This window comes from Mytilus trossulus, chromosome 10 (assembly GCF_036588685.1).
Source record: "Mytilus trossulus isolate FHL-02 chromosome 10, PNRI_Mtr1.1.1.hap1, whole genome shotgun sequence".
NCBI classification, from domain to species: domain Eukaryota; kingdom Metazoa; phylum Mollusca; class Bivalvia; order Mytilida; family Mytilidae; genus Mytilus; species Mytilus trossulus.
This window is the reverse complement of record NC_086382.1, coordinates 29,243,329-29,266,735: the sequence shown is the minus strand read 5'-3', so window position 1 is coordinate 29,266,735 and position 23,407 is coordinate 29,243,329. Positions and strand designations below refer to the sequence as shown.

The window sequence follows — 23,407 nt, the reverse complement described above, 5'->3', positions numbered from 1 at the left end:
TTTCTTAGTTAGAAATTTGTACAGTATCAGAAATCAAAACCAATAATGTCATGTTTAAAACATCAGAAAATTAATGCAGTTTGACAGAATTTTAAACATAACATTATTGCTTTTAATGATAATTGAATTGCAGATCTAACATCAGATTTGAAACAGGTAGAAATGAGATCGGTTTTAATGTTCTATTGCGATATTTGGTATTTGAATGATTGCCTTAAAATGTTACAAACATTAAGTCTTCAAAATGAAGTAAGTTTCCTGAAATAAATAGGAAAAGATCAAAGCATATCGGATATTGATTTCTCCGTTACTTTGTAGATAGTTTTCACCTGAAATGTTACATTTTATACAGTATTTTGTGCAAGAATGTTGTTAATATACTGGTATGGTTGTGTTGGATATATGTTTCATGGTTGAAAGGATGTTAAATCTGTTTCTTTATAAGAAGTTGTACATTAGCAGATTGTAAAGGAAGCTTAAGGTAAAAGCACATCTTTAACTCAGATCAAGAGTAAATTTTGATCAAATTTGATTTTTCAATTGCTTTGGGGTATTGACTACAATTGATTTAGTCTAAAGGTGTAAAGCTTTTAAATATAAATATGAACGACCAAAAATTTTATAGCTGTAATTGAACATTTTTTTACCATACATATATATATTCAAAATGGTCAAAGATTGAAAAAGGATGTTGGAATCGAACAAGTTAATTAAAACCCAAAATTCCTTTGAAATTATTTTTTTCGTTGTCTTTCAATTTTAAAGGCACATTATAAAGATACAATCAAAAAGTGTATTTTGTATATATGTAAAATTGTTAGTTATAACATATGTATAATTTTATTACTATTCATCATAGGTATGCTCTCTATTGAAGGCCTTTATGTCATCCATCGTAATAGGTATAAAGAATGAGTTATGACATGTATGACAAAATATATGATTGGAACCCATTATTTTGATCCTAGCTTGAAATGCATACAACAAAAATAAATACAAATGCTTTATTTAAATGCCCCTGTCATAGTGGATGGGGAATTAAGTTTTACCCTTGTCCAACTGTATTGTATGTCTGTGCATACCTTTTATGTCTTCTTAATGAGTGAAAAATGAGAGGGTAACAAACTGAAATATGATTGGTTAATGAGTGAAAAAAGAGTGGTTAACAAACTGAAATATCAGTGGTTAATGAGTGAAAAATGAGTGGTTTAACAAACTAAAATAAGAGTGGTTAATATGTGAAAAATCAGAGGTTAACAAACTGAAATATCAGTGGTTAATGAGTGAAAAATTAGTGGTTAACAAACTGAAATAAGGGAGTGGTTAATGAGTGAAAAATCAGAGTTTAATAAACTGAAATATCAGTGGTTAATGAGTGAAAAATGAGTGGTTAACAAACTGAAATATCAGTGGTTAATGAGTGAAAAATTAGTGGTTAAACAAACTGAAATTAGAGAGGTTAATGAGTGAAAAATGAGTGGTTAACAAACTGAAATAAGAGTGGTTAATGAGTGAAAAATGAGAGGTTAACAAACTGAAATAAGAGTGGTTAATGAGTGAAAAATGAGAGGTTAACAAACTGAAATAAGAGTAATTAATGAGTGAAAAATGAGAGGTTAACAAACTGAAAATAAATAATTAACAAACTGAAAAACGAGAGATCTAATGTTTCTGATATATATAGATGTACACAGTTTATTACCTACTCTTAAGGCAGTCTAGCCAATCTAATAATAAGAAATCTTGATGTCTGGGTAACTAATTATAAACCATCACCACATCAAGCTTCCAAAGACACACTGTGAGCTATTTCAATCACTCGGCGTCTCTTGCCTGTTCATTCATTGTCATCTATTTTTAAATACATAAAAAGATATATGAGCTATAGTTCAATAAGACTGAAAACCCACATAAAAACCCTATAAGAAATCTAGATGTCAACTTAAGGTTAACAGAAGACAAACACAACTGATCTATTGAGCTCATGGCTTAATTGCATCTATTTGCATTTAATTTTTTAACTACCGGTACTAGACATTATTGTTGATATTCTATTCCAGTTCCACAGTTCTTTATGTAATGTATCACAGATCAAGGACCTTTGTCATTAAACTTTACTCAGAACTCGATCAGGGTACAACAGTTTTGCTAGAAACATCATTTTATTTGAGTACAATAATTGTTCTTGAAACATGTATGACCCCATGGTCAATTTTATTTAAGTCATCATGTCCAACCACAGGCCATTGTCTCAGCAATAAAAAAAATTCCTATATTCTTGAGATTTTTTTTTCTGAAACAGGTGCTTGTGTGTCTCATTGTTTATGTGAAAAAACTCAAGAAGGAAAGAGAAACTGTAAACAGAAAATATGATCATCAACAAGAGATTAGAAAAACAACTTTTTATCAATAATTCTATCCTAACTAATATACAAGGTTGGAAAGTGTCCATTTTTGAAGATGCACATAAGCCTAGGCGAGAGGCTAGTGCTCTTTATACCCTATAGTTCATACCAAAACTTTTTCACTCTCATATGCTCCTAATGTGAATGTTACCAGAATTATCAAGAAGGAAGTAAATTTTGAAGTTGATTGATTGAACTTTGTAGAAATTTTTAAGAATATAATTCTGGTCTTATTTTGGCCATGAGTTTTTATATGGATAGGGAATGAAAAAAGGGCTTGTTAAATCAATTTTTTCTAACATTGTCCTGAGAATAAAGTCTCAGTGAAAGAAACTCCATAAAAATTTACTTAACAATTTTGCTAAAAAAAAAAATTATTTGATAAAGATTGAAAATTGTGAATAACATAAAGTTTTGGTTTTGTTGCCATGGCAGCTGGACTGCTGGAGTATATAGATTCTGTCAGTCATTTTTTTTCTGCATGAGCAAAGTGTTTTTTCATCCATATACATGGCAAGGAAGTGTAAAGATTTGGATTTTCCTGGAATTAAGTGGCTCTGACTCTGTGAATCAATGGACAGACATGTGAATAGAACAGCTTCGTTCAATATCTTGATAGAGGAGATATTGTTGTATCATGTTTAGACTAAATTGAGCCTTTTTATGGCATAATACTTGCAGATTATTCAATTGTGAGGGAACCAATTAATCTGGTATTGATTATAGAAATCATTAGCTTTTATTTAAGTTGATTACTTATGATTTACTATGCTGATAAAACCATTCTCGAATGAAACCAAATCAATTTGTAAAATTATTTGTTCAGTTCATTAAATCTTTTTCAATATTACATCTCTGACATTTGTTTTTTTAATCAGTAGACTGGTGAGGCTTTAATTGAAAAAAATAAGGAAATAACTAATGAAATTTAAAATAGTTTTGGCAAGAATTGATATTTCTTTTCAATGTTCAACCCTAACAAATATATTTTCATTCCTTTCTATACACTAGTATATAACAAAAGTACTAGTACTGTTTAATGAAATTTGTTCTCTATTCTTATAGCAATCCTTAATGACGTTCTTCTTTTGCTTGCTAAAAAAGTCCTGTTTCTAACTCAAATACTTACACTAATGTTTTTATACGTATACGACCGCAAATTTTGAAAAAATTTTCGTCGTATATTGCTATCACGTTGGCGTCGTCGTCGTCGTCGTCGTCGTCGTCGTCGTCGTCGTCGTCGTCGTCGTCGTCGTCGTCCGAATACTTTTAGTTTTCGCACTCTAACTTTAGTAAAAGTGAATAGAAATCTATGAAATTTTAACACAAGGTTTATGACCATAAAAGGAAGGCTGGTATTGATTTTGGGAGTTTTGGTCCCAATATTTTAGGAATTAGGGGCCAAAAAGGGCCCAAATAAGCATTTTCTTGATTTTCGCACTATAACTTTAGTTTAAGTTAATAGAAATCTATGAAATTTTCACACAAGGTTTATGACCACAAAAGAAAGGTTGGGATTGATTTTGGGAGTTTTGGTTTCAACAGTTTAGGAATTAGGGGCCAAAAAAGGGCCCAAATAAGCATTATTCTTGGTTTTCGCACAATAACTTTAGTTAAAGTAAATGGAAATCAATGAAATTTAAACACAATGTTTATGACCACAAAAGGAAGGTTGGTATTGATTTTGGGAGTTGTGGTCCCAACAGTTTAGGAATTAGGGGCCAAAAAGGGACCCAAATAAGCATTTTTCTTGGTTTTCCCACCATAGCATTAGTATAAGTGAATAGAAATCTATGAAATTTAAACACAAGGTTTATGACTATAAAAGGAAGGTTGGTATTGATTTTGGGAGTTTTGGCCCCAACAGTTAAGGAAAAAGGGGCCCAAAGGGTCCAAAATTAAACTTTGTTTGATTTCATCAAAATTGAATAATTGGGGTTCTTTAATATGCCGAATCTAACTGTGTATGTAGATTCTTAATTTTTGGTCCCGTTTTCAAATTGGTCTACATTAAGGTCCAAAGGGTCCAAAATTAAACTTAGTTTGATTTTAACAAAAATTGAAACCTTGGGGTTTTTTGATATGCTGAATCTAAAAATGTACTTAGATTTTTGATTATTGGCCCAGTTTTCAAGTTGGCCCAATTCGAGGTCCAAAATTAAACATTGTTTGATTTCATCAAAAATTGAATAATTGGGGTTCTTTGATATGCCAAATCTAACTGTGTATGTAGATTCTTAATTTTTGGTCCAGTTTTAAAATTGGTCTAAATTAAAGTGCAAAGGGTCCAAAATTAAACTAAGTTTGATTTTAACAAAAATCAAATTCTTGGGCCTCTTTGATATGCTGAATCTAAACATGTACTTAGATTTTTGATTATGGGCCCAGTTTTCAAGTTGGTCTAAATCAGGATCTAAAATTATTATATTAAGTATTGTTCAATAGCAAGTCTTTTCAATTGCACAGTATTGTGCAATGGCAAGAAATATCTAATTTCACAATATTGTGAAATAGCAAATTTTTTTTTAATTAAGAGTTATCTTTCTTTGTCCAGTAAAGTAAGCAAGAAATATCTGCAAGAATTTTTTTAATTGGAGTTATCTTTCTTTGTCCAGAATCAACTTAAATCTTTGTTATATACAATATACAATGTATATTCACTTTTTACTACCAACTGATAAATTTAAATAATCTTTACCATTCAGTGATAACAAGCAGTTTTTTTACATCTTAATATTTTATGATGTATTTAAATGAGTAGTAATTGTTGCAAACTCCATTAGAATATTTTAATTGAAATTAGTTTTGGAATAAGGGAAAGGGGGATGTGATTAAAAAATTGGGTTCAATTTTTCTCATTTGAAATTTCATAAATAAAAAGAAAATTTCTTCAAACATTATTTTGAGAGGATTAATATTCAACAGCATAGTGAATTGCTCTAAGAGAAAACAAAAATTTTAAGTTCATTTGAATACATTCATTCTGTGTCAGAAACCTATGCTGTGTCAACTATTTAATCACAATCCAAATTTAGAGCGGAATCCAGCTTGAATGTTGTGTCCATACTTGCCCCAACTGTTCAGGGTTCAACCTCTGCGGTCGTATAAAGCTACGCCCTGCGGAGCATCTGGTTTGGTCTTATTTGATAACTTTGTTTTTGAAATAATGCTAATGTTGTTATTTGGTGTATTAATATGTTAAATTTGCCGAGTGGTCTAAGACTCTTAGTAGTAACGACTGTAATCACTAGCCAGCCAAAATGGAGGTTGTGTGTTCGAATCCCATTCGTGCAGATGCACTCAACTTCAATCTAAATTGACTAGGATTGTCAGTTTTCCTTGTCGAAGATTGTTGGTTTTCTCCAGACACTCTGGCTTCTGCTTCAAAATAGCCTAATTGTGGTGGAGTTAAAACACCAAAAATAAAAAAATCAAATAATCAAATGCCATCAGATTTTTTGAATCTAAAAAAAATAGTCCTGGATAAATCCCGATATTTTAAGTTGTTCAGTAACTATTTCACAGTGGCGGATCCAGATATTTTCATAAGTGGGGGCCCACTGGCTGCCTAAGGGGGTTCAGTGATTCCCTATATATATTCTCTAAAAGGGGGACCTGGGCCCCCCCTAAATTCACCTCTGTTTCAGGTATAAGATCACTTATTTAAAAAAAAATATAAAAAAATGAGCACATACATGTATAAAAAGGTTTTTGCCTTTGACATAAATATATTAGACATTGATTTGTAAACTATTTATTTATATGTATAAATATATGGTTTGTAAGAAAATTGACAAAATTAATTAGCAGCTTTGCCAGCTTGTGCGATATCTCTATGATTTATAGTGTTGGATAAAATCTATAAGTTATTGAGAGAATATCACACTGATCTTTTTACGGAGAAGATGGATCACGATTCATTCATTGAAAACATTGACACATTGAGATTCATTCATATTGGTTATCTCATATTCTAAGGTGATAATATGATGATAAGAACATTTGATTTTTGTATTGATTTAAGAGCATTAAAAGTATCAATATTTTAAAAAGACAGTAAAGATTTTACCTGTATTTTATTGTCTGTGGATTATAAAAGCCGGAAAAAGTTTTCCAATATTCTTGGAAATTTTACAATGAAATTTCAAGCAGGTAAACATTTTATTTCTAAATAATAGATAAATAGAATTTGTTTTGTTGTCATTTGATTCTATTATCTATGCATGCAGAGTAACTTTATTCTTTTCACCTTTTTTATCATGGCTAAACTATTGATTTAAAGTGCATGTATATTGAAACTTCAAAAAGAAAGATTGCAAATGTTGGTTTGAGAGAAATTGTACCGTTACAAGTTTCAAATGATTTTTTAAAACTATTTTTTGTCTATTTTATCAATCACGGAAGTTCAGTATGACGTTCATCATCACTGAACTAGTACACATATTTGTTTAGGTGTGCAGAATTTTCTCATTGTGCTGAGGTCACATTCCCAATTTCCATTTTCTATATTATTTAGCATATTTGAAGTTTCATAGACAGTACAACAAACATTCAGCAAACATTGTCACAGAAAGTTAATTGATCAATAAAAGATTTGAATCATCAGCCTTCTTTACTTGTGTCCCCTGTCTCACAGTGTGAGACAGACTGTGAGACAGGGACATTATGACACCAAGAGATACTAATTTAGTTTGATAGTGACAGGGTAAGGTTAGCTATTTATAAGAAGCTGTCTCTTATTGAAGGTAAAAGATGGACACTTTATATCTTGTATACAGATGCTTTACATAGGCAGATCCAGTGTTGGCCCCTTTGTAGGGAAAAAATTTGTTGATCAAATAGGGAATCACTGAAGCATGACTGGAGCGAGTCCCCCCTTATGAAAAATTCTGGATCCCCCACTGCTTTAAGTTCTTAAATTTCCCTCTGGCATTCGTCTATTGTCCTTGACCTCATTTTCAATGTTCAGTGACCGGGTAAGCGATTTATAAGAAGCTGTATCGTATAGAAGGTAGAAGATGAACACTTTATATCTTGTATACAAATTCTTTATGTTCTAAAGATTCCCTCTGGCATTCGTCTGTTGACCTCATTTTCAATGTTCAGTGACAGGTTTTTACTTTATTCGTGAATTCTGTATACTGTAATCACTGGCCAGTCAACACTCAGTAAGGTTGTGAGTTAGAACCAAGCTTGTGCAGATGCACTCGACTCCAATATTAATTGACCTAAGGATAGTTTTCCTATCGAAAGTCTGTGGTTTTCTCTGGCTACCTCCACCAATAAAAACTGACTGCCATGACAAAGCCCCAAAAACCTTGCTTAAAAGTGGCGTTAAAACACAAAAAATCAATTACATTACATTTACAAGTGAATATAGAGATTATCAATGCTATTCTTGATTCCAGGAAGCCTATCAAATTGTAGTCTTTAATGGTTAGGACTTCCTTAACATTTAATTAGGATTAAAATGATGACATTTCTTTGAAGTTTAATGTAGTAACAATTCTTGTATCATTTATAGAAGAGCTAGGTTTGTTAAAAAAAACATTTTCCATTTAGTAATGGGTTGATCAAAGGGATTTATTGTACAAATCCATTATATACTGTGATTGGAAATTACTCAGTCAATTATGTTAAAAAAATAAAGTCATTTATTGATCCTATTTTTCTATTTTCTATACTAGTTGATGGGAACAAGCATATTGCAACATTGAAGTACGGTAAATTCAGAAATTATTGCGATGTTTTAATTATTGCGATAAATGCCACAGGGTAATAATCACAAAAATTTAAACTCACAATTTGAAATTTTGCTGATGAATTAAACATTATTTTTTTTCAATATCGCAAAAATTAAAATCGCATTTTAGTCTAAAATGACATTATAAATGCTCGCAATAATTTCTAAATCTACAGTAATTTTCTTGTAGTTGCATGGTCGTGATAACAAAACTGGTCAAAGGAGTAGGTCCGGTAAGGACTCATTTTGGCCTCAAATTTCAGTTTCATCTGACGGAAAATTTTGACCACTTTTTAAACACTAAAGTGTCTATTTCACTTGATTCAATTAATTTATGTGAAAGATTTTAACTGATTTAGTCATTAAAAGGATCCGATTCAAGCCCAAATATGAAAAATCTCTTAAATATGCCAAAATGACACTTTTCAGATGGTTTTTGTCAAAAACGAAAGTGGCCGCATCCGTGTTCATCCACAACCTTCATATATGTTATGTATTATCATGAAATACAACTCACATTTCAATATTAAGGATGAACACGAATGCGGCCACTTTCGTTTTACACGGAAACCGTCTAAACTTTAACTAAAATGATAGAATTTTGAAGATTTCCGTAATTTAGCATGACTTAATAGTGCTACGACCCGATATATTTGCATTGTATTGTCAAAAACTGCCCATATTTATGTAGCAGAACCATTTAACTGTCCAATAAATAACTAAAAGTTTACATTTTAACAATTTTGTAAAACTGTTAATTTTTTGGGCCAAAAAGGGGTCTCACCGGACCTACTCCTTTTATTTTTTTCAAAATCTGATACATTTATTTATTAAAAAAAAAGGTACATTCTGTAAAGTCAGCAACAAAAGGCCCAAACATGACAAAATGACAAACAATTCAAATCAAATTAAAATTTTAACGGCCCGATTTAGGACAAAACAAATGAATCACAAATCAAATTAAAACTTTAACGGCCTGACTTAGGACAAAACAAATGAATCACAAATATGACAAAAAACTGCTAATGACAACCACTGAATAACTGCCTGACTCCTGGCTTGTGAACACATTGAATATGGTGGTTTTTCATATTTTTGTGAGTGCTCATTGTAACCTCTCTGCTAATGTGACAACAGCACAACATTAGAACAAACTTTAAAACTCTTTTGGACAAAGATTGACTCATCAGATTGGCACATTGAGCACAAAAAACATCAAACCTAAGAATTAAAGACTCTATCATGTTTTCTAGTTCATAATTTATTGACTTTTGTTGATATATTATTTAGAATTGTTTTTTTGAAAATGTACACTGTTATTTCTTAGAAAATGGATAACTTAAAATTTTGGTGAGGTAAAATATTTATACTCGAAAGACATGTCTTACTCCCAAGTTTATGTTAACCGTGTTTCACTGTAGATTCCGTGTTTCACTGTAGATTTATATTTAAGGTTTGATTCAGACAGGTTTCACTGTTGTAAGAATTAGCTTTGTTTTATCGAGATACATGTATTATGCAGGCAATCCATTACACAAATCAGACTTTAGATTCTTGTAGTTATATCAGGAATGTTTATCACAAGACAAATATGCTTTTGTTGATTTGCCGCATATTCATTCCTCATCGTGTTAGTATTTGTTTAATTTTTCTGTATAAATTTAGATTTTATCTAGAATTTTCCTGGAAATTGTATTATTTTACAAATAACCATTACTACCTGTTTTGTTGAATATTTGAATTTCCAAATGAGTGCGAAAAACTTTATCTAATTAAAGGTATTTATTTGGCATTGACAATGATTTATTATCATCATGATCATGTACAATTCCATATATTTTTACCCAATTAATTGCTAAATTTTTACAAATGATAAGGTTCAATAAAAACTCTATTATGACATGGTTTTAGTACTGTTTCTAAGCCATATCTTGTTATGTAGCACAAATTGAATTCTGATCCTGAAATCCTGGGCTTAAAAACATGAAATTCTGAGGTATTGAATGTTAAGAAATTTAAATCCTGACATCCCGAATTTCGAAAAAAAGAATTCCTGGATCTGAAAGGATCAATCCCAAAATCCCGAGCTTAAAAATACCAAATCCGGAAGTTTTGATGAACCGATGTGCAAGGGGGTCTCATTGGGGGGTTCTGACCCTGGATCCCGCTTACTGTTTGGTCATATTCCAGTATCCCATTTTACACTATGTACGTAAGCAATTCTCATTTTTATGTAAATTCCTGTGTCCCACTAGACTTCATTTCCCGTTTTCAGGGCACAATAATTTTACTTTCATATGTCACGCTTACAATAAATTGGCAATTCCGCGTCAGGCTTAGACCCAAATGAGACCCACTGCAAGGGCTGTATTATCCAGTCAAGGTAGTTAAAACATTCCATTTGTTGTCCTGATAAAGGTCTTATCTCCCCTCAACAAAGCTTCTGATTTCAATTTCTTGATTTCAAATGCGTTATACTATGGATTCATTTATTTTCGTGGGTACCAATTTTTGTGGATTGAGTAAATCTTGCATCTTCTTGAATATTTGATGTCTCGGTTTTGTATAAATCTGCATACAACCCTATAGCAAATATGTACTTCGTTCAATACCTGTACCAACCCAATCCATAAAAATTTGTGTTCCTAGAAAAATAATGAATCCACAGTAAATATAAATCCTAATATTTGAAGCTTTAAGAACCAGTTGTGGATCCAGAATTTTTCATAAGAGGGGGCCTGTTCTCTTCACGTTTCAGTGATTCCCTATATAAGCAACCAAAAAAGGGGGCCTGGGCCCCCTTGCCCCCCCTCTAAATCCGCCTCTGAGAACAGATTGTTCAGGTTTATGCACCGAAGAAAGATGGAATCTATCTCTATTATAACAATAGATATTGATTACTATTGTTCTCAGTGTAGTAATTAGTATCTTGAAATCAAATTATATTACTCCCACTCTATAATATGATCTATTGTAACCTTAAGCAGGACAATTACTGCGTCATGTGATATTATCATGTGACATAATCTACTATTATAGCATCATGTGACATAATCTACTATTATCCTTTATGTCCTTATTCTATTATTGTAAGTTCTAACAGAAATGTTATATCTAGCTTATAGCCTAGGTGGTTTAAATACACAATGTGTAAGATGTAATACCATGAATAGAAAAAAATGTCCCCAATTATCAAACACATTAACAGATTTGTTGGTTCGTCTCATATTTCTGAACTTGTCAAGCCAGAAAAAGTAAATCAGAATAAATCAGATTTTTATGTTCATGTGTTGTATTACTGTGGATTCACTTATTTTTGTGTGTACCAATATATGTCCTGTAAGGAACCTGTATTTTTAAGCCCAAACTACGATAGTAGAGGCCTAGAGGGGCATTATGTTTTGTGGTCCGTTCGTTGCTCCGTTCGTTGGTCCGTGCGTCTGTTTGCCCCACTTCAGGTTAAAAATCTTGGTCAAGGTAGTTTTTGATGAAGCTGAAGTCCAATCAACTTTAAACTGAGTACACTTGTTGCTAATGATATGATCTTTCTTATTTTAAAGCCAAATTAGACTTTTGGACCCAATTTCATGGTCCACTGAACATAGAAAATGAAAGTGGGAGTTTCAGGTTAAAGTTTTTGGTCAAGGTAGTTTTTGATGAAGTTGAAGACCAAACAACTTGAAACTTATTACACATGTTCCCTATATAGTATGATCTTTCTAATTTTAATGCCAAATTAGATTTTTTACCCAATTTCACAGTCCATTGAACATGGAAAATGATAGTTAGAGTGGGGCATCCGTGTACTTAGGACACATTCTTGGTTTTTGCTGAAATTTGAATTCAAGGTTTTGTCATAGTCTGCTTTATCTCCTATAGAAAATTGTCATTTGTTGGACATTGGAATTGATGGATCATAAACCTTATGTTTTTTTAACAGAATTCTATTAGACACCAAATAAACCAGTAAAGTTAGGAGAGTATAAACTCTATTCTTACTGTGGAATTATAAAAGGCCAAAATTCCTGTACCAGTTACTATAAACGAGGGTCTGGATTGGGGGGGGGGGGGGAGGGTGTCTGTTATTCTGTAAACATTAAATTTTCACGCCTTTTTAGCTCACCTGGCCCGAAGGGCCAAGTGAGCTTTTCTCATCACTTGGCGTCCGGCGTCCGTCGTCCGTCGTCGTCCGTCGTCGTCCGTCGTCCGTCGTCGTCGTCGTCCGTCGTCGTTAACTTTTACAAAAATCTTCTCCTCTGAAACTACTGGGCCAAATCAAACCAAACTTGGCCACAATCATCATTGGGGTATCTAGTTTAAAAAATGTGTGGCGTGACCCGGTCAACCAACCAAGATGGCCGCCACGGCTAAAAATAGAACATAGGGGTAAAATGCAGTTTTTGGCTTATAACTCAAAAACCAAAGCATTTAGAGCAAATCTGACATGGGGTAAAAATGTTTATCAGGTCAAGATCTATCTGCCCTGAAATTTTCAGATGAATCGGTCAATCGGTTGTTGGGTTGCTGCCCCTGAATTGGTAATTTTGAAGAAATTTTGCTGTTTTTGGTTATTATCTTGAATATTATTATAGTTAGAGATAAACTGTAAACAGCAATAATGTTCAGCAAAGTAAGATCTACAAATAAGTCAACATGACCAAAATGGTCAGTTGACCCGTTTAGGAGTTATTGCCCTTTATAGTCAATTTTTAACCATTTTTCGTTAATTTAAGTAATCTTTTACAAAAATCTTCTCCTCTGAAACTACTTGGCCAAATTAATCCAAACTTGGCCACAATCATCTTTGGGGTATCTAGTTTAAAAAATGTGTGGCGTGACCTGGTCAACCAACCAAGATGGCCGCCACGGCTAAAAATAGAACAAAGGGGTAAAATGCAGTTTTTGGCTTATAACTCAAAAACCAAAGCATTTTGAGGAAATCTGACAAGGAATAAAAATGTTTATCAGGTCAAGATCTATCTGCCTTAAAATTTTCAGATGAATCGGTCAATCGGTTGTTGGGTTGCTGCCCCTGAATTGGTAATTTTGAGGAAATTTGCTGTTTTTGGTTATTATCTTGAATATTATTATAGATAGAGATAAACTGTAAACAGCAATAATGATCAGCAAAGTAAGATCTACAAATAAGTCAACATGACCAAAATGGTCAGTTGACCCGTTTAGGAGTTATTGCCCTTTATAGTCAATTTTTAACCATTTTTCGTAAATTAAAGTAATCTTTTACAAAAATCTTCTCCTCTGAAACTACTTGGCCAAATTAATCCAAACTTGGCCACAATCATCTTTGGGGTATCTAGTTTAAAAAATGTGTGGCGTGACCTGGTCAACCAACCAAGATGGCCGCCACCGCTAAAAATAGAACATAGGGGTAAAATGCAGTTTTTGGCTTATAACTCAAAAACCAAAGCATTTTGAGGAAATCTGACATGGGATAAAAATGTTTATCAGGTCAAGAACTATCTGCCCTGAAATTTTCAAATGAATCGGTCAATCGGTTGTTGGGTTGCTGCCCCTGAATTGGTAATTTTGAGGAAATTTTGCTGTTTTTGGTTATTATCTTGAATATTATTATAGATAGAGATAAATTGTAAACAGCAATAATGTTCAGCAAAGTAAGATCTACAAATAAGTCAACATGACCAAAATGGTCAGTTGACCCCTTTAGGAGTTATTGCCCTTTATAGTCAATCTTTAACCATTTTTCGTAAATCTAAGTAATCTTTTACAAAATCTCCACTGAAACTACTAGGCCACAATCATCTTTGGGGTATCTAGTTTGAAAAATGTGTCCGATGACCTGGCCATTCAACCAAGATGGCCGCCACGGCTAAAAATAGAACATAGGGGTAAAATGCAGTTTTTTGCTTATAACTATAAAACCAAAGCATCTAGAGCAAATCTGACAAGAAGTTAAATTTTTAATCAAGTCAATATCTATCTGCCCTGAATTTTTCAGATGAATTGGACAACTGGTTGTTGGGTTGCTGCCCTCCAATTGGTAATTTTTAAAGAAATTTTGCCGTTTTTGGTTATCTTGAATACTATTATAGATAGCGATAAACTGTAAACAGCAATAATGTTCAGCAAAGTAAGATCTACAAATAAGTCAACATGACCTAAATGGTCAATTGACCCCTTAAGGAGTTATTGCCCTTTATAGTCAATTTTTAACAATTTTCATTAATTTGGTAAATTTATGTAAATTTTTACCAAATATAGTTCTCTGTTACTAATGGGCAAAGTTCATGATAGATATAATTGTAAGAAGCAAAATCGTTCAGTAAAGTAAGAACTTCAAACACATCACCATCACCAAAATACAATTTTGTCATGAATCCATTTGTGTCCTTTGTTTAATATGCACATAGACCAAGGTGAGCGACACAGGCTCTTTAGAGCCTCTAGTTTTTTCTTCTATAATCTTTAAAAAAAATAACCATTTTTTCTCTCATTTTCATTTTTTTGGCCCGTTATTCTCTAATATTCATTTTTTAAGGGCATTATTTTTTAACCATTTAACCCCATCCAAACGCTCATAAACCAACATACAAAATATAAAGTTTTTTTTCTTGACTAATTTATTTGATCTTGAGTTATAGCTAGTAAAGCAATAGTGTTGGTAGAAACAAATTATAATGTCATCATGTTGTTCTTTTGACGTCATTGTGTGACATCATTTTCACCTGCTGCAGTGTTAAGTCCTTGTAAAGTAATTAAAACCGTATTAGATTTGTACTCAGATACTATATTGTAAATTCAGAAATTAATGTGGTCTTTTTATTATAACAAAAATATGACAGGGTTATAATCGCAATAATTTAAACTCGCATTTTGGATTTTTTTTATATGAAATAAAACCGAATTTTTCTGAATTTTGTAAAAATAAAAATCGCATTTAATTAATTATAAGTCTAAAATGATAAAATCACAATATATTTCTCAAATTTACAGTACCTTCCAACTTCCAACTTATATACTAATATTGTTAATTAATTGTTCTTAATTTGAATATGTGCAAGATATTTGCCACTGAACTTTAAATTAATAAGCAGAAATTATAATTAATCAATATAAGATTTGGCATATTGGAATTAGACAGTCAAAAGAAAAAAAAAAATAAAAATGTGCCTAGAATCAATTCACTTGCACTGGATTGGTCTGATTTGCAGAGCTCTTATATATATATCTGTTTTATTGTCTAGAAAGTTTAAAATTTTCAATAAAGACTGTGAAGTAATATTGATCAAGGTTTAATCCTTACACACAAACGTCTATCTAGTTCTATACTTATATAATGATTTCTGCATGGCCTGCAGGTTGTTTTCATCGTTTCTGTGAAATATTAGTGTTAATATTAACTTATATTGATTAAGAAAAGGATCTAAATCATTTTTGTTATGGAAGTGTTTGGATATTGTGGATATAAATTTTGATTTCAGGTAAATTGTTATTTTGTTTTATTTATATCTTGCTTATTTATTTGTCTTAGTTATATCTGCTTTGGGATTTCTCTTTCACTTGTTCAAATTTTTTTTTTTCTGTTTCTTTGAGGTATCTTATATAATCCTGGAATATAATGAAGTTGACATCTATTTTGCCCTATATAAATCTGTCACTTTAAAAAAAGTTTTTCCGCAACTTGTTTTTTTTTTAAAAGAAGAAAAGTGTTTTAAAACTTGACAACACATACTAGAAAATATATTATGTAGATATATATATTGAAAATTGCAAAAAAAATGTGCATTTTGATAGATTGTTTAAGTAATTTTGCTTTAATCACTGTAGATGTCATCTTAGTGAGTTACATTATACAACTGTAGTATTCTGTTACTCTCAAACTATGAAACTGATATTGTCAATAAAAAATAATAACAACCCATATTTAAAAGAAAGAAATCATATTCAATTTATGCAACAAAAAAGTTGGCTTTATATCATGGAAAAGCATTGTCATGTGACTAGAAAAAAACTAGATATCAGAATTTATGAAAATGATATTTAAAGATAGCTCTTAATCTCTTATAGAAGGATTTCATGGGGTAAATGACTTGTTTTCTTGCTACATAAAAAAATTAGAATTTTTTTCATAAATCTGAATTATCATAGTTATTTCCCCTTAACGAGTTATTTTGATTTTTTAGCATCAATCAAAAGATATCTGTATAATTATTTAAAAAATAATACCAAAAGATAAAATCATATACATATCCTCATTTAAATCAAAGGTTTAAGATTTAATTGCAATTCAGGATTAAGATTTGCCTATGTGAGTGATTTATAATCTCAGCTATAGACTGATCATAAGAGAAGCTGCTGATTTTCTCTTTTGAATTGACTGTATGAAGTCCTCTTGGTAGTCTGCATAGGCGGATCCAGGGGGGCCCTGGGGGGGCCCCAGGCCCCCCCTTTTGTGGGAAAAATTTGATTGCTTATATAGGGAATGATTGAAGCACGACTGGAGCGGGTCCCCCCCCTTTTGTGGAAAAATTTGGTTGCTTATATGGGGAATCATTGAAGCATGACTGGAGCGGGCCCCCTCTTAGGTCAGTCAGCGGGCCCCCCTTAGGAAAGGTTCTGGATCCGCCACTGGTCTGCCAGGTTGTTAAACACTGTCATAGGTAGTATTGAATTATTTCACATTTAGCCATAAAGGGCTAGCTGAGCTGTTATAGTTTAAGGATGTACTTAGGTGAAATTAAAAAAACAAGAGATTAAAATTTATACTATAAGTCCTATTAATTGCATTAGCTAAGAAACAAAATTATAAAGCAAAAAATATTGATTATGGTTATGGAGCGGGCTTTCCTAGATATTTGAGTTTTAAAAAACAGGGGGAAAAGGCTAACTAAATACCTCATAGACTTATACCTCATATTTGCATTGATAATATTTGGGTCTAAAATCAAAAGAAAAGAAATCAAGAATCTGCTGAAATTTTGGTAATGTACCATTTATGAGCTATTGAAGTCTTATATGAAAAGATTAATGGGTGTTAATGGGACAACATATTTTACCCTGTAAAAATAAAAACCAAGCCTGACACCTTAGTACATCCTTGATATATTAAAATTGAGAAAGGAAATGGTGAATATGTCAAAGCGACAACCACCCGACCATAGAGCAACCAATGGGTCTTCAATGTAGCGAGAATTCCCGCACCCGTAGGTGTCCTTCAGCTGGCCCCTAAAAATATGCATAATAGTACAGTGATAATGGACGTCATACTATTCGTTTTGCTAGTTGTTGAAGGTTGTACAGTGCCCTATAGTTGTCTTCATCTGCATCCTTTTATAATTCTCTGGTTTCTTATTGAAAATCACACTATCATGCATCTCCTTACAGGGTTCTCACTAAGGCGAGTCCATGAGTCCTGGACTAATCAAAATTTGTCTGGACTCACCATTTTCAAAACTGATGAGTCCACAGATGCATCAAGATTGAAATATTTTGTATAAACTGAACACAGTTAAACACATATATCATCATTATATAGCAAAAGTGTAAAAGTGATATGAATTTAATGTCATTCCATTGCTCTGTTAGGCCATGGAGAATAAAATATTTCATTATATTGCAATAAAATACTTTCTTCTTGGTGTTGGACTCATCAAAATGCATGACCAAAAAGGACGTGTCCCTGGACTCGCATTAAAAAATCCTTATAGAGAACCCTGCTCCTTATTTTTATATCCGTCTGTAAGTAAAATGTTAATGATAAAAACTGTAAATTGGAAATCTGAACTTATATGGTAATATTACAGAATTTTTCTTTTTGTATATTGTGGTTTTTCATGTAAAATGTCATGATAATGGTAAAACATACCCTATTTTATATGCAAGGAAACAAATGTGACGGACAAAAGGCTTTACAGTAAAAATCTAAGGTTATATATTATGATTAATGGCTATATGATTGTTTTGGTCTAGAGTCGTCACCAGTCTGTTGGGACTGTCTATTAATCTGCCAGCAAACACTCCCCATTTTGTATTTTTGTGAAGAATTATACTTTCAGCTTGCCTGAAACGTATTGACTCAGCTAATTTCCAATTAGCAAAGGATTTACAAAAAAAATCGCAGTTTACGCAATTCAAATTTGTAAACGCATCGTGGAGATGTGATTTGTATCAATCTTCAGTCATCATTCTGTATAAATGTTTGCATTAGAAATGAATGGCAAGATTTAATTTGCATGTAGGATGCAGATGCATGAGAAGTTATAATTAGTTTCCAGGAAGGTTAATAGATTTAGATTTGTGGAGAAAAATTTCCAAACTTTAACATGTAAGTATGCATAGAATCTTTAAAGATAGTTGGTTTGTTTTGATTTTGTTTACTGTATGAGTGTAAGGGATTCGTGCTTTGGCTACGGTATAAGGACTCCAGGTTATTTTATGATCTCAGAAATATATCTTTAAAGTATGCCTTATAAGGATAAAATTAAAAGCCATATGTAGATTCTGTAAATTCAAATATATTACATGCATTTTTGTTTGAGGGCAAGCTTATTAATGTCAGGATGAGGGATTTTCTCTCCATGTTGAAGACTGATTGGTGGCCTTTAAGTCTGTTTTCTGCTCTTTGGACTAATTGTTGTCTCTATGACATTCTCAATTGTATTATCAGACTCAACAGTTTTCATAACCAAAATAAAAAAAATAGTATCAGATTCCAATACCTGTTTCTTATTCTACAAATAAAAAAGTATACGTATATGCCATTGAAAAGAGTTTATATAGTCTGAACTCTTTGTTTTCACTTAGGTAAATGAAAAGATATAAAGTATAGGGTTCACTATGTTGATTAATTTGTTAGACAGATTACAAAGAGTTTCAAATGTAAGGAAAATCCTATTATTTTGCAACTGATTCCGGTCCTAATGCCGTCATTATAAGTGAAAAATAATGTCTAGGTTTAAGGAATAATGATTCTATTGTGCATTTTGGTAGAAAAAGAAATGAATTGTGGGATTATGTTGGAAATTGAAAGATTAAGGTGTATTACGGTGACAGTGATATCTCTACCTAGGAAGCCATTAGGATGATGGAAACCAGTTCAGACTTCTCAAGTTTTAGAATAAATCGTTATCAGCCTTTTTTTCTTTTGAGGTTTTTAATTAAAACTAGTGAATGTCCAGGAAAAATGACCCATGTTTTCTTGATGGAAAAGATTATTTCTGTCCTAGTGAACAAACACTACCTATCACGTTTCATCGCGGAAAAGTGTAATTTACCATTTTGTGTATTATGATGGCTCACGGTCTTGTTTCTACAGATTAGTGATTACTGGTCAGTTATATACAAGGAGATACTAAATTACTCTATTCTAAACCAGACAGTTGGAATATCATAATTGGACATAACTTCATTATTTTAGACAAGAAATTTTGGCCTGGATTGGACGAAGATCAAAACTCAAGCTTATTGAATATGTTTATTGTGATTCTGCTGTACCTTATTTGTATATATAATCAATTCCTACAGTTTCAACTCCGATATTACACTACATCGTAACATGGGAAGATTGCAAAAGTGTGAGATTTTCTTGCTGTATTGAAGACCCATTGGTGGCCTTCGTCTGTTTTCCGCTCTTTGGTCAGGATTTGTCTTTTTGTCACATTCCCCCTTTCCATTCTCAATTTTATGAAGTTGTATACACCTGCTTTTATGGAATTGTTTGCAGAATTTCCCCATTTTTTTAATACTTGGTAGATTTTCCCCTGTGACATGTCAGAATATTTTGATTTGAGCATCACTGATAATCCTGATTTAAACGAAATCTGTCTGTCTGATTCTGGAATTTAAATTTATAACCCTCAGGTATGCATTGATGAGTTTCTACCCTGCAGTGGAAGACGGAGGTGGATCCAGCAATTTTCATTAGGGGGAACCACTGACTGCAGCAATAGGGGATCTGAAATAGTCCTGCTTACCTAAATAATCAACCAAAATTTTCCCACAAAAGGAAAGCAACTAATTAGGTCACCATATGATTTTCAACAATGACCAAAACCAATATCTTATATAGCACTGTGTAAGCAGGTTATTTTTGCAGATGTAAAATTTCACGATTTTTATTGAATAAGGTATACAACATTTTGGCAGTTATTATTTTCGCAGATTCAAAACTTTTATCAATACTGTTTGCATGTACACTTTTAATTTGGCAGAATTTATTTTTGGTGATTTTGTTCTATCTGGGAAAATAAGCGAAAATTTACACCACAGGAAAATAACCCGCTATACGGTATTGAATACTGATTCTGTGTTGTAGCAAAATATATATATTGTGTTGCAAGACACAGATTTTAATTGAAAATGAAGTAGGGTACTTTCATGACCTATTTAGGGATTCTATTTCTATGAAAATAAATTTATATATTTATATATATATATTTCATCAGGGTACCAGTAGGATAGTCATTAAATCAATACAGACTTTATAAATAATTTAAAACTTACATGGAACTTGTATTAATTCAATACATTATATTTTACCAGATTTTTCTCCATCTTGTTTGAAAAGGCAATTAATAAGCCTCCCTTGGGAATTGCAAACTGGCATTGAATAATTTAAAGTTGCTACTAATAATTGTTTTCCCCCTATCAAAATAAATAAAAAAAAATGACAGATTTCAGTAGCAAAAGATTAATTGTACTATAAAAAAAGATTGATATTTAGATATTGTCAACCTTTTGGCATACAGATTTTGTGACTAGATAAAAATTTAATTGGTTTCTCTAAATCAATCTTATTATTTTAAATTTGAACTCCCCCAATGGCTACTCTGATGAACAATGTAAATACACAGAATCGGAAATTCAGTTTCCATTTATTTTGGTACAATAATAATTCAGAAAAATCTAAAAATCAAATCTATTAAAATAAGCATTGTGGGATATAAATGAAAGGTTGGTCAGATATAGGGTATATTATATTTCAATAGTAGTGCAAACCAACCACATAAAAAGACAACTAATGAAAACATTTTTTTGTTAGTTTCTTTATGCTGAAATATGTTCTTGACTGAAGAACATTTTTTCTCAAATGTGTTTTTGTGAAATGAGTCACAGGTATCTACATGATATATCAATCTTATTGTAGAGGGCTTGATGGCTTAGTGATCTAAAAAGTTCTACTACTGTAATCACTAGCTGGTCAACAGTGAGTCCGACTCAACACTGAGATTGTGAGTTCAAAACACCGAGCAATCAGGTGCACTTGACTCCAATATTTATTAACTAGCTTAGGGGTTGCCAGTTTTCCTATCGAAGGTCATGGTTTTCTCCTGGGACTCTTGCAGCCTAGAGCAATAAAAACTGGCCGCCACAAAATAACCCAAACGTGGCGTTCAAAAGTTGTGTTAAAACACCAACAATCAATCTATCAATCAATCTCAATGTTAACCTGTCCCTGAAATAAGTTTTGATTTAATCTCTCTAAGGCTATTGACTCAAATGACTAATAAAATTGAGAATTGAAATGCAGTGCCCGGATCCAGAAATAGTAGGGGCCCGCTTTCTGTCTAAGAGGGGGCACGCTGCAGTCATGCTTAAGTGATTCCTTATATAATCAACCATTTTTTTTCCAGAAAAAGGGGGGGTCCAAGTCCCCCCCCCCAAAAAAAACCCATCTTAATCAGCCTCTGAAATGGGGAACATGCATACCATAAAAGAAACCATGCAGTGACATATTAAAATTCTGACTTGAAATAGGATTTGAAATAATGGTACATATGTCAAACTTTGCAGTTGCTTCGATCATTAATAATAGAACTTACAGTTACAGACTTTACTTTGCAAAAAAAAAGACTACTGTGGATTCATTAATATTCGTGGGATACCAATTTTCTTGGATTTCGTGGATACCGAAGAACCACTAATTTAAATATTCAACGAATTACAAATTTTGTTAAGGAATGTATGCAGACTTTACAAAAACCACGAATTTAAATATCCACGAATATGCAAGTTTTCCTCAAACCACGAAAATTGGTACCCACGAAAATAAATGAATCCACAGTAGTATTTAGAAAAAAAAAAATATGCTGGCCAGAATTGTAAGTACATGTACCTGCAATACATACATTTCTGAATTTAAACAAAAGTTTGAAATGTTACAAGAACAAAAGCAAAAAGCAGCACCAATTAGTTTATCATAGAATCTATTTGCATTTGTATGCCTTTTGTGCAGATGTAAATTAAATCAGTATAGGTGACCAGAGTGTTGACAAGTTAATTGTCTTATGTCAAAGCATAATAGAAATTATTTGGTTAGTCAATTTATTAGATTGTAGATTTGTTTCAGAATGTATGCAAGCGTAAATAACAATATTTTTCATATCTTAGTTCATTAGCCAGTTTAAGTTGTTTCCAAGAAAGCTTAACGGATAACAATTATGCTCTTTTGTTGCAATAAATTGGGGACAATCTATTCTGGTCCCTGGAGATGTTCTAATTTAGTGGCGGCTCAGTCAACACGACAAGTATATTTTGCATCGCTAATGATTAAATGATCGATTTTTATATGGGTTTGGTGTTCTATATAGCTTGCAGGTTAAAAGGGGTTGATTAGTTTCATCAAACACTGGCGTTATAATGGTGCAGACATGATGCTAATTTTCTCCGATTAGACCAAATGTTAACGCAGTCTGTGTGTTTTTTAAGAGGAGTATATGACGTCAATTGTTGTCACTAGACTAGTAATTTACTACAAATGCAAAAAAGGAACTAATTAGATATTGAAATACTGCACTGATTCAATGTAAAGTACAGATCTCAATTCTTCATGGAGAAAGGAGGAGTAATTATGCTGCGTTAGAATTAATAAATCTGTGATTATAAAGCAAGTCAGCTGACTTCTTTGGAATATTCAGAATTATTAAGATTTCTAGAATTTCGGAATTATTAAGATTTCTAGAATTTCCGAATTATTAAGATTTCTAGAATTTCGGAATTATTAAGATTTCTGGAATTTCCGAATTATTAAGATAACGAGAATATTCAGAATGATTAAAATTCCTAGACATTTTATAATATTCATCAATTCCCCATTTCCATTCTCAATTTTATTGAATAACGATTGAAAAATTCATTTTATAATGAATTGAAAAGATCTGATTTGCTTATTTGATCAATTGATTAAAAAAATTCTAAACCGTTGGGAATGCTGGTTTACAGGCGGGCCTGGGATAAATAAGATGAGGAACATGCCGTTAATTAATAACTGTGTATTCATTAT

At 32.1% G+C, this 23,407-nt stretch overlaps 2 protein-coding genes across 12 annotated transcripts in view; one reads left to right on the top strand and one right to left on the bottom strand.

The window, feature by feature from the left end:
• LOC134687179 (diacylglycerol kinase zeta-like) overlaps nt 1-23,407 on the top strand; it is a 208,664-nt gene that overhangs the window by 16,223 nt on the left and 169,034 nt on the right. Inside the window, exon 1 of one of the 9 annotated variants that reach the window (XM_063547256.1) lies at nt 6,537-6,557. The exons of the other annotated variants lie outside the window; for them this stretch is intronic. The gene's annotated coding sequence lies outside the window, so the exon portion shown is untranslated. Of the gene's footprint in view, nt 1-6,536; nt 6,558-23,407 lie in introns of those variants that run through there. 9 annotated transcript variants of the gene reach the window in all.
• The window catches only part of LOC134687180 (glutamate [NMDA] receptor subunit 1-like), a 103,815-nt gene that overhangs the window by 63,002 nt on the left and 17,406 nt on the right, over nt 1-23,407 (bottom strand). For 2 of the 3 annotated variants that reach the window (XM_063547261.1, XM_063547265.1), the window contains exon 2: nt 1,703-1,851. The exons of the other annotated variant lie outside the window; for it this stretch is intronic. The gene's annotated coding sequence lies outside the window, so the exon portion shown is untranslated. The remainder of the gene's footprint in view (nt 1-1,702; nt 1,852-23,407) is intronic. 3 annotated transcript variants of the gene reach the window in all.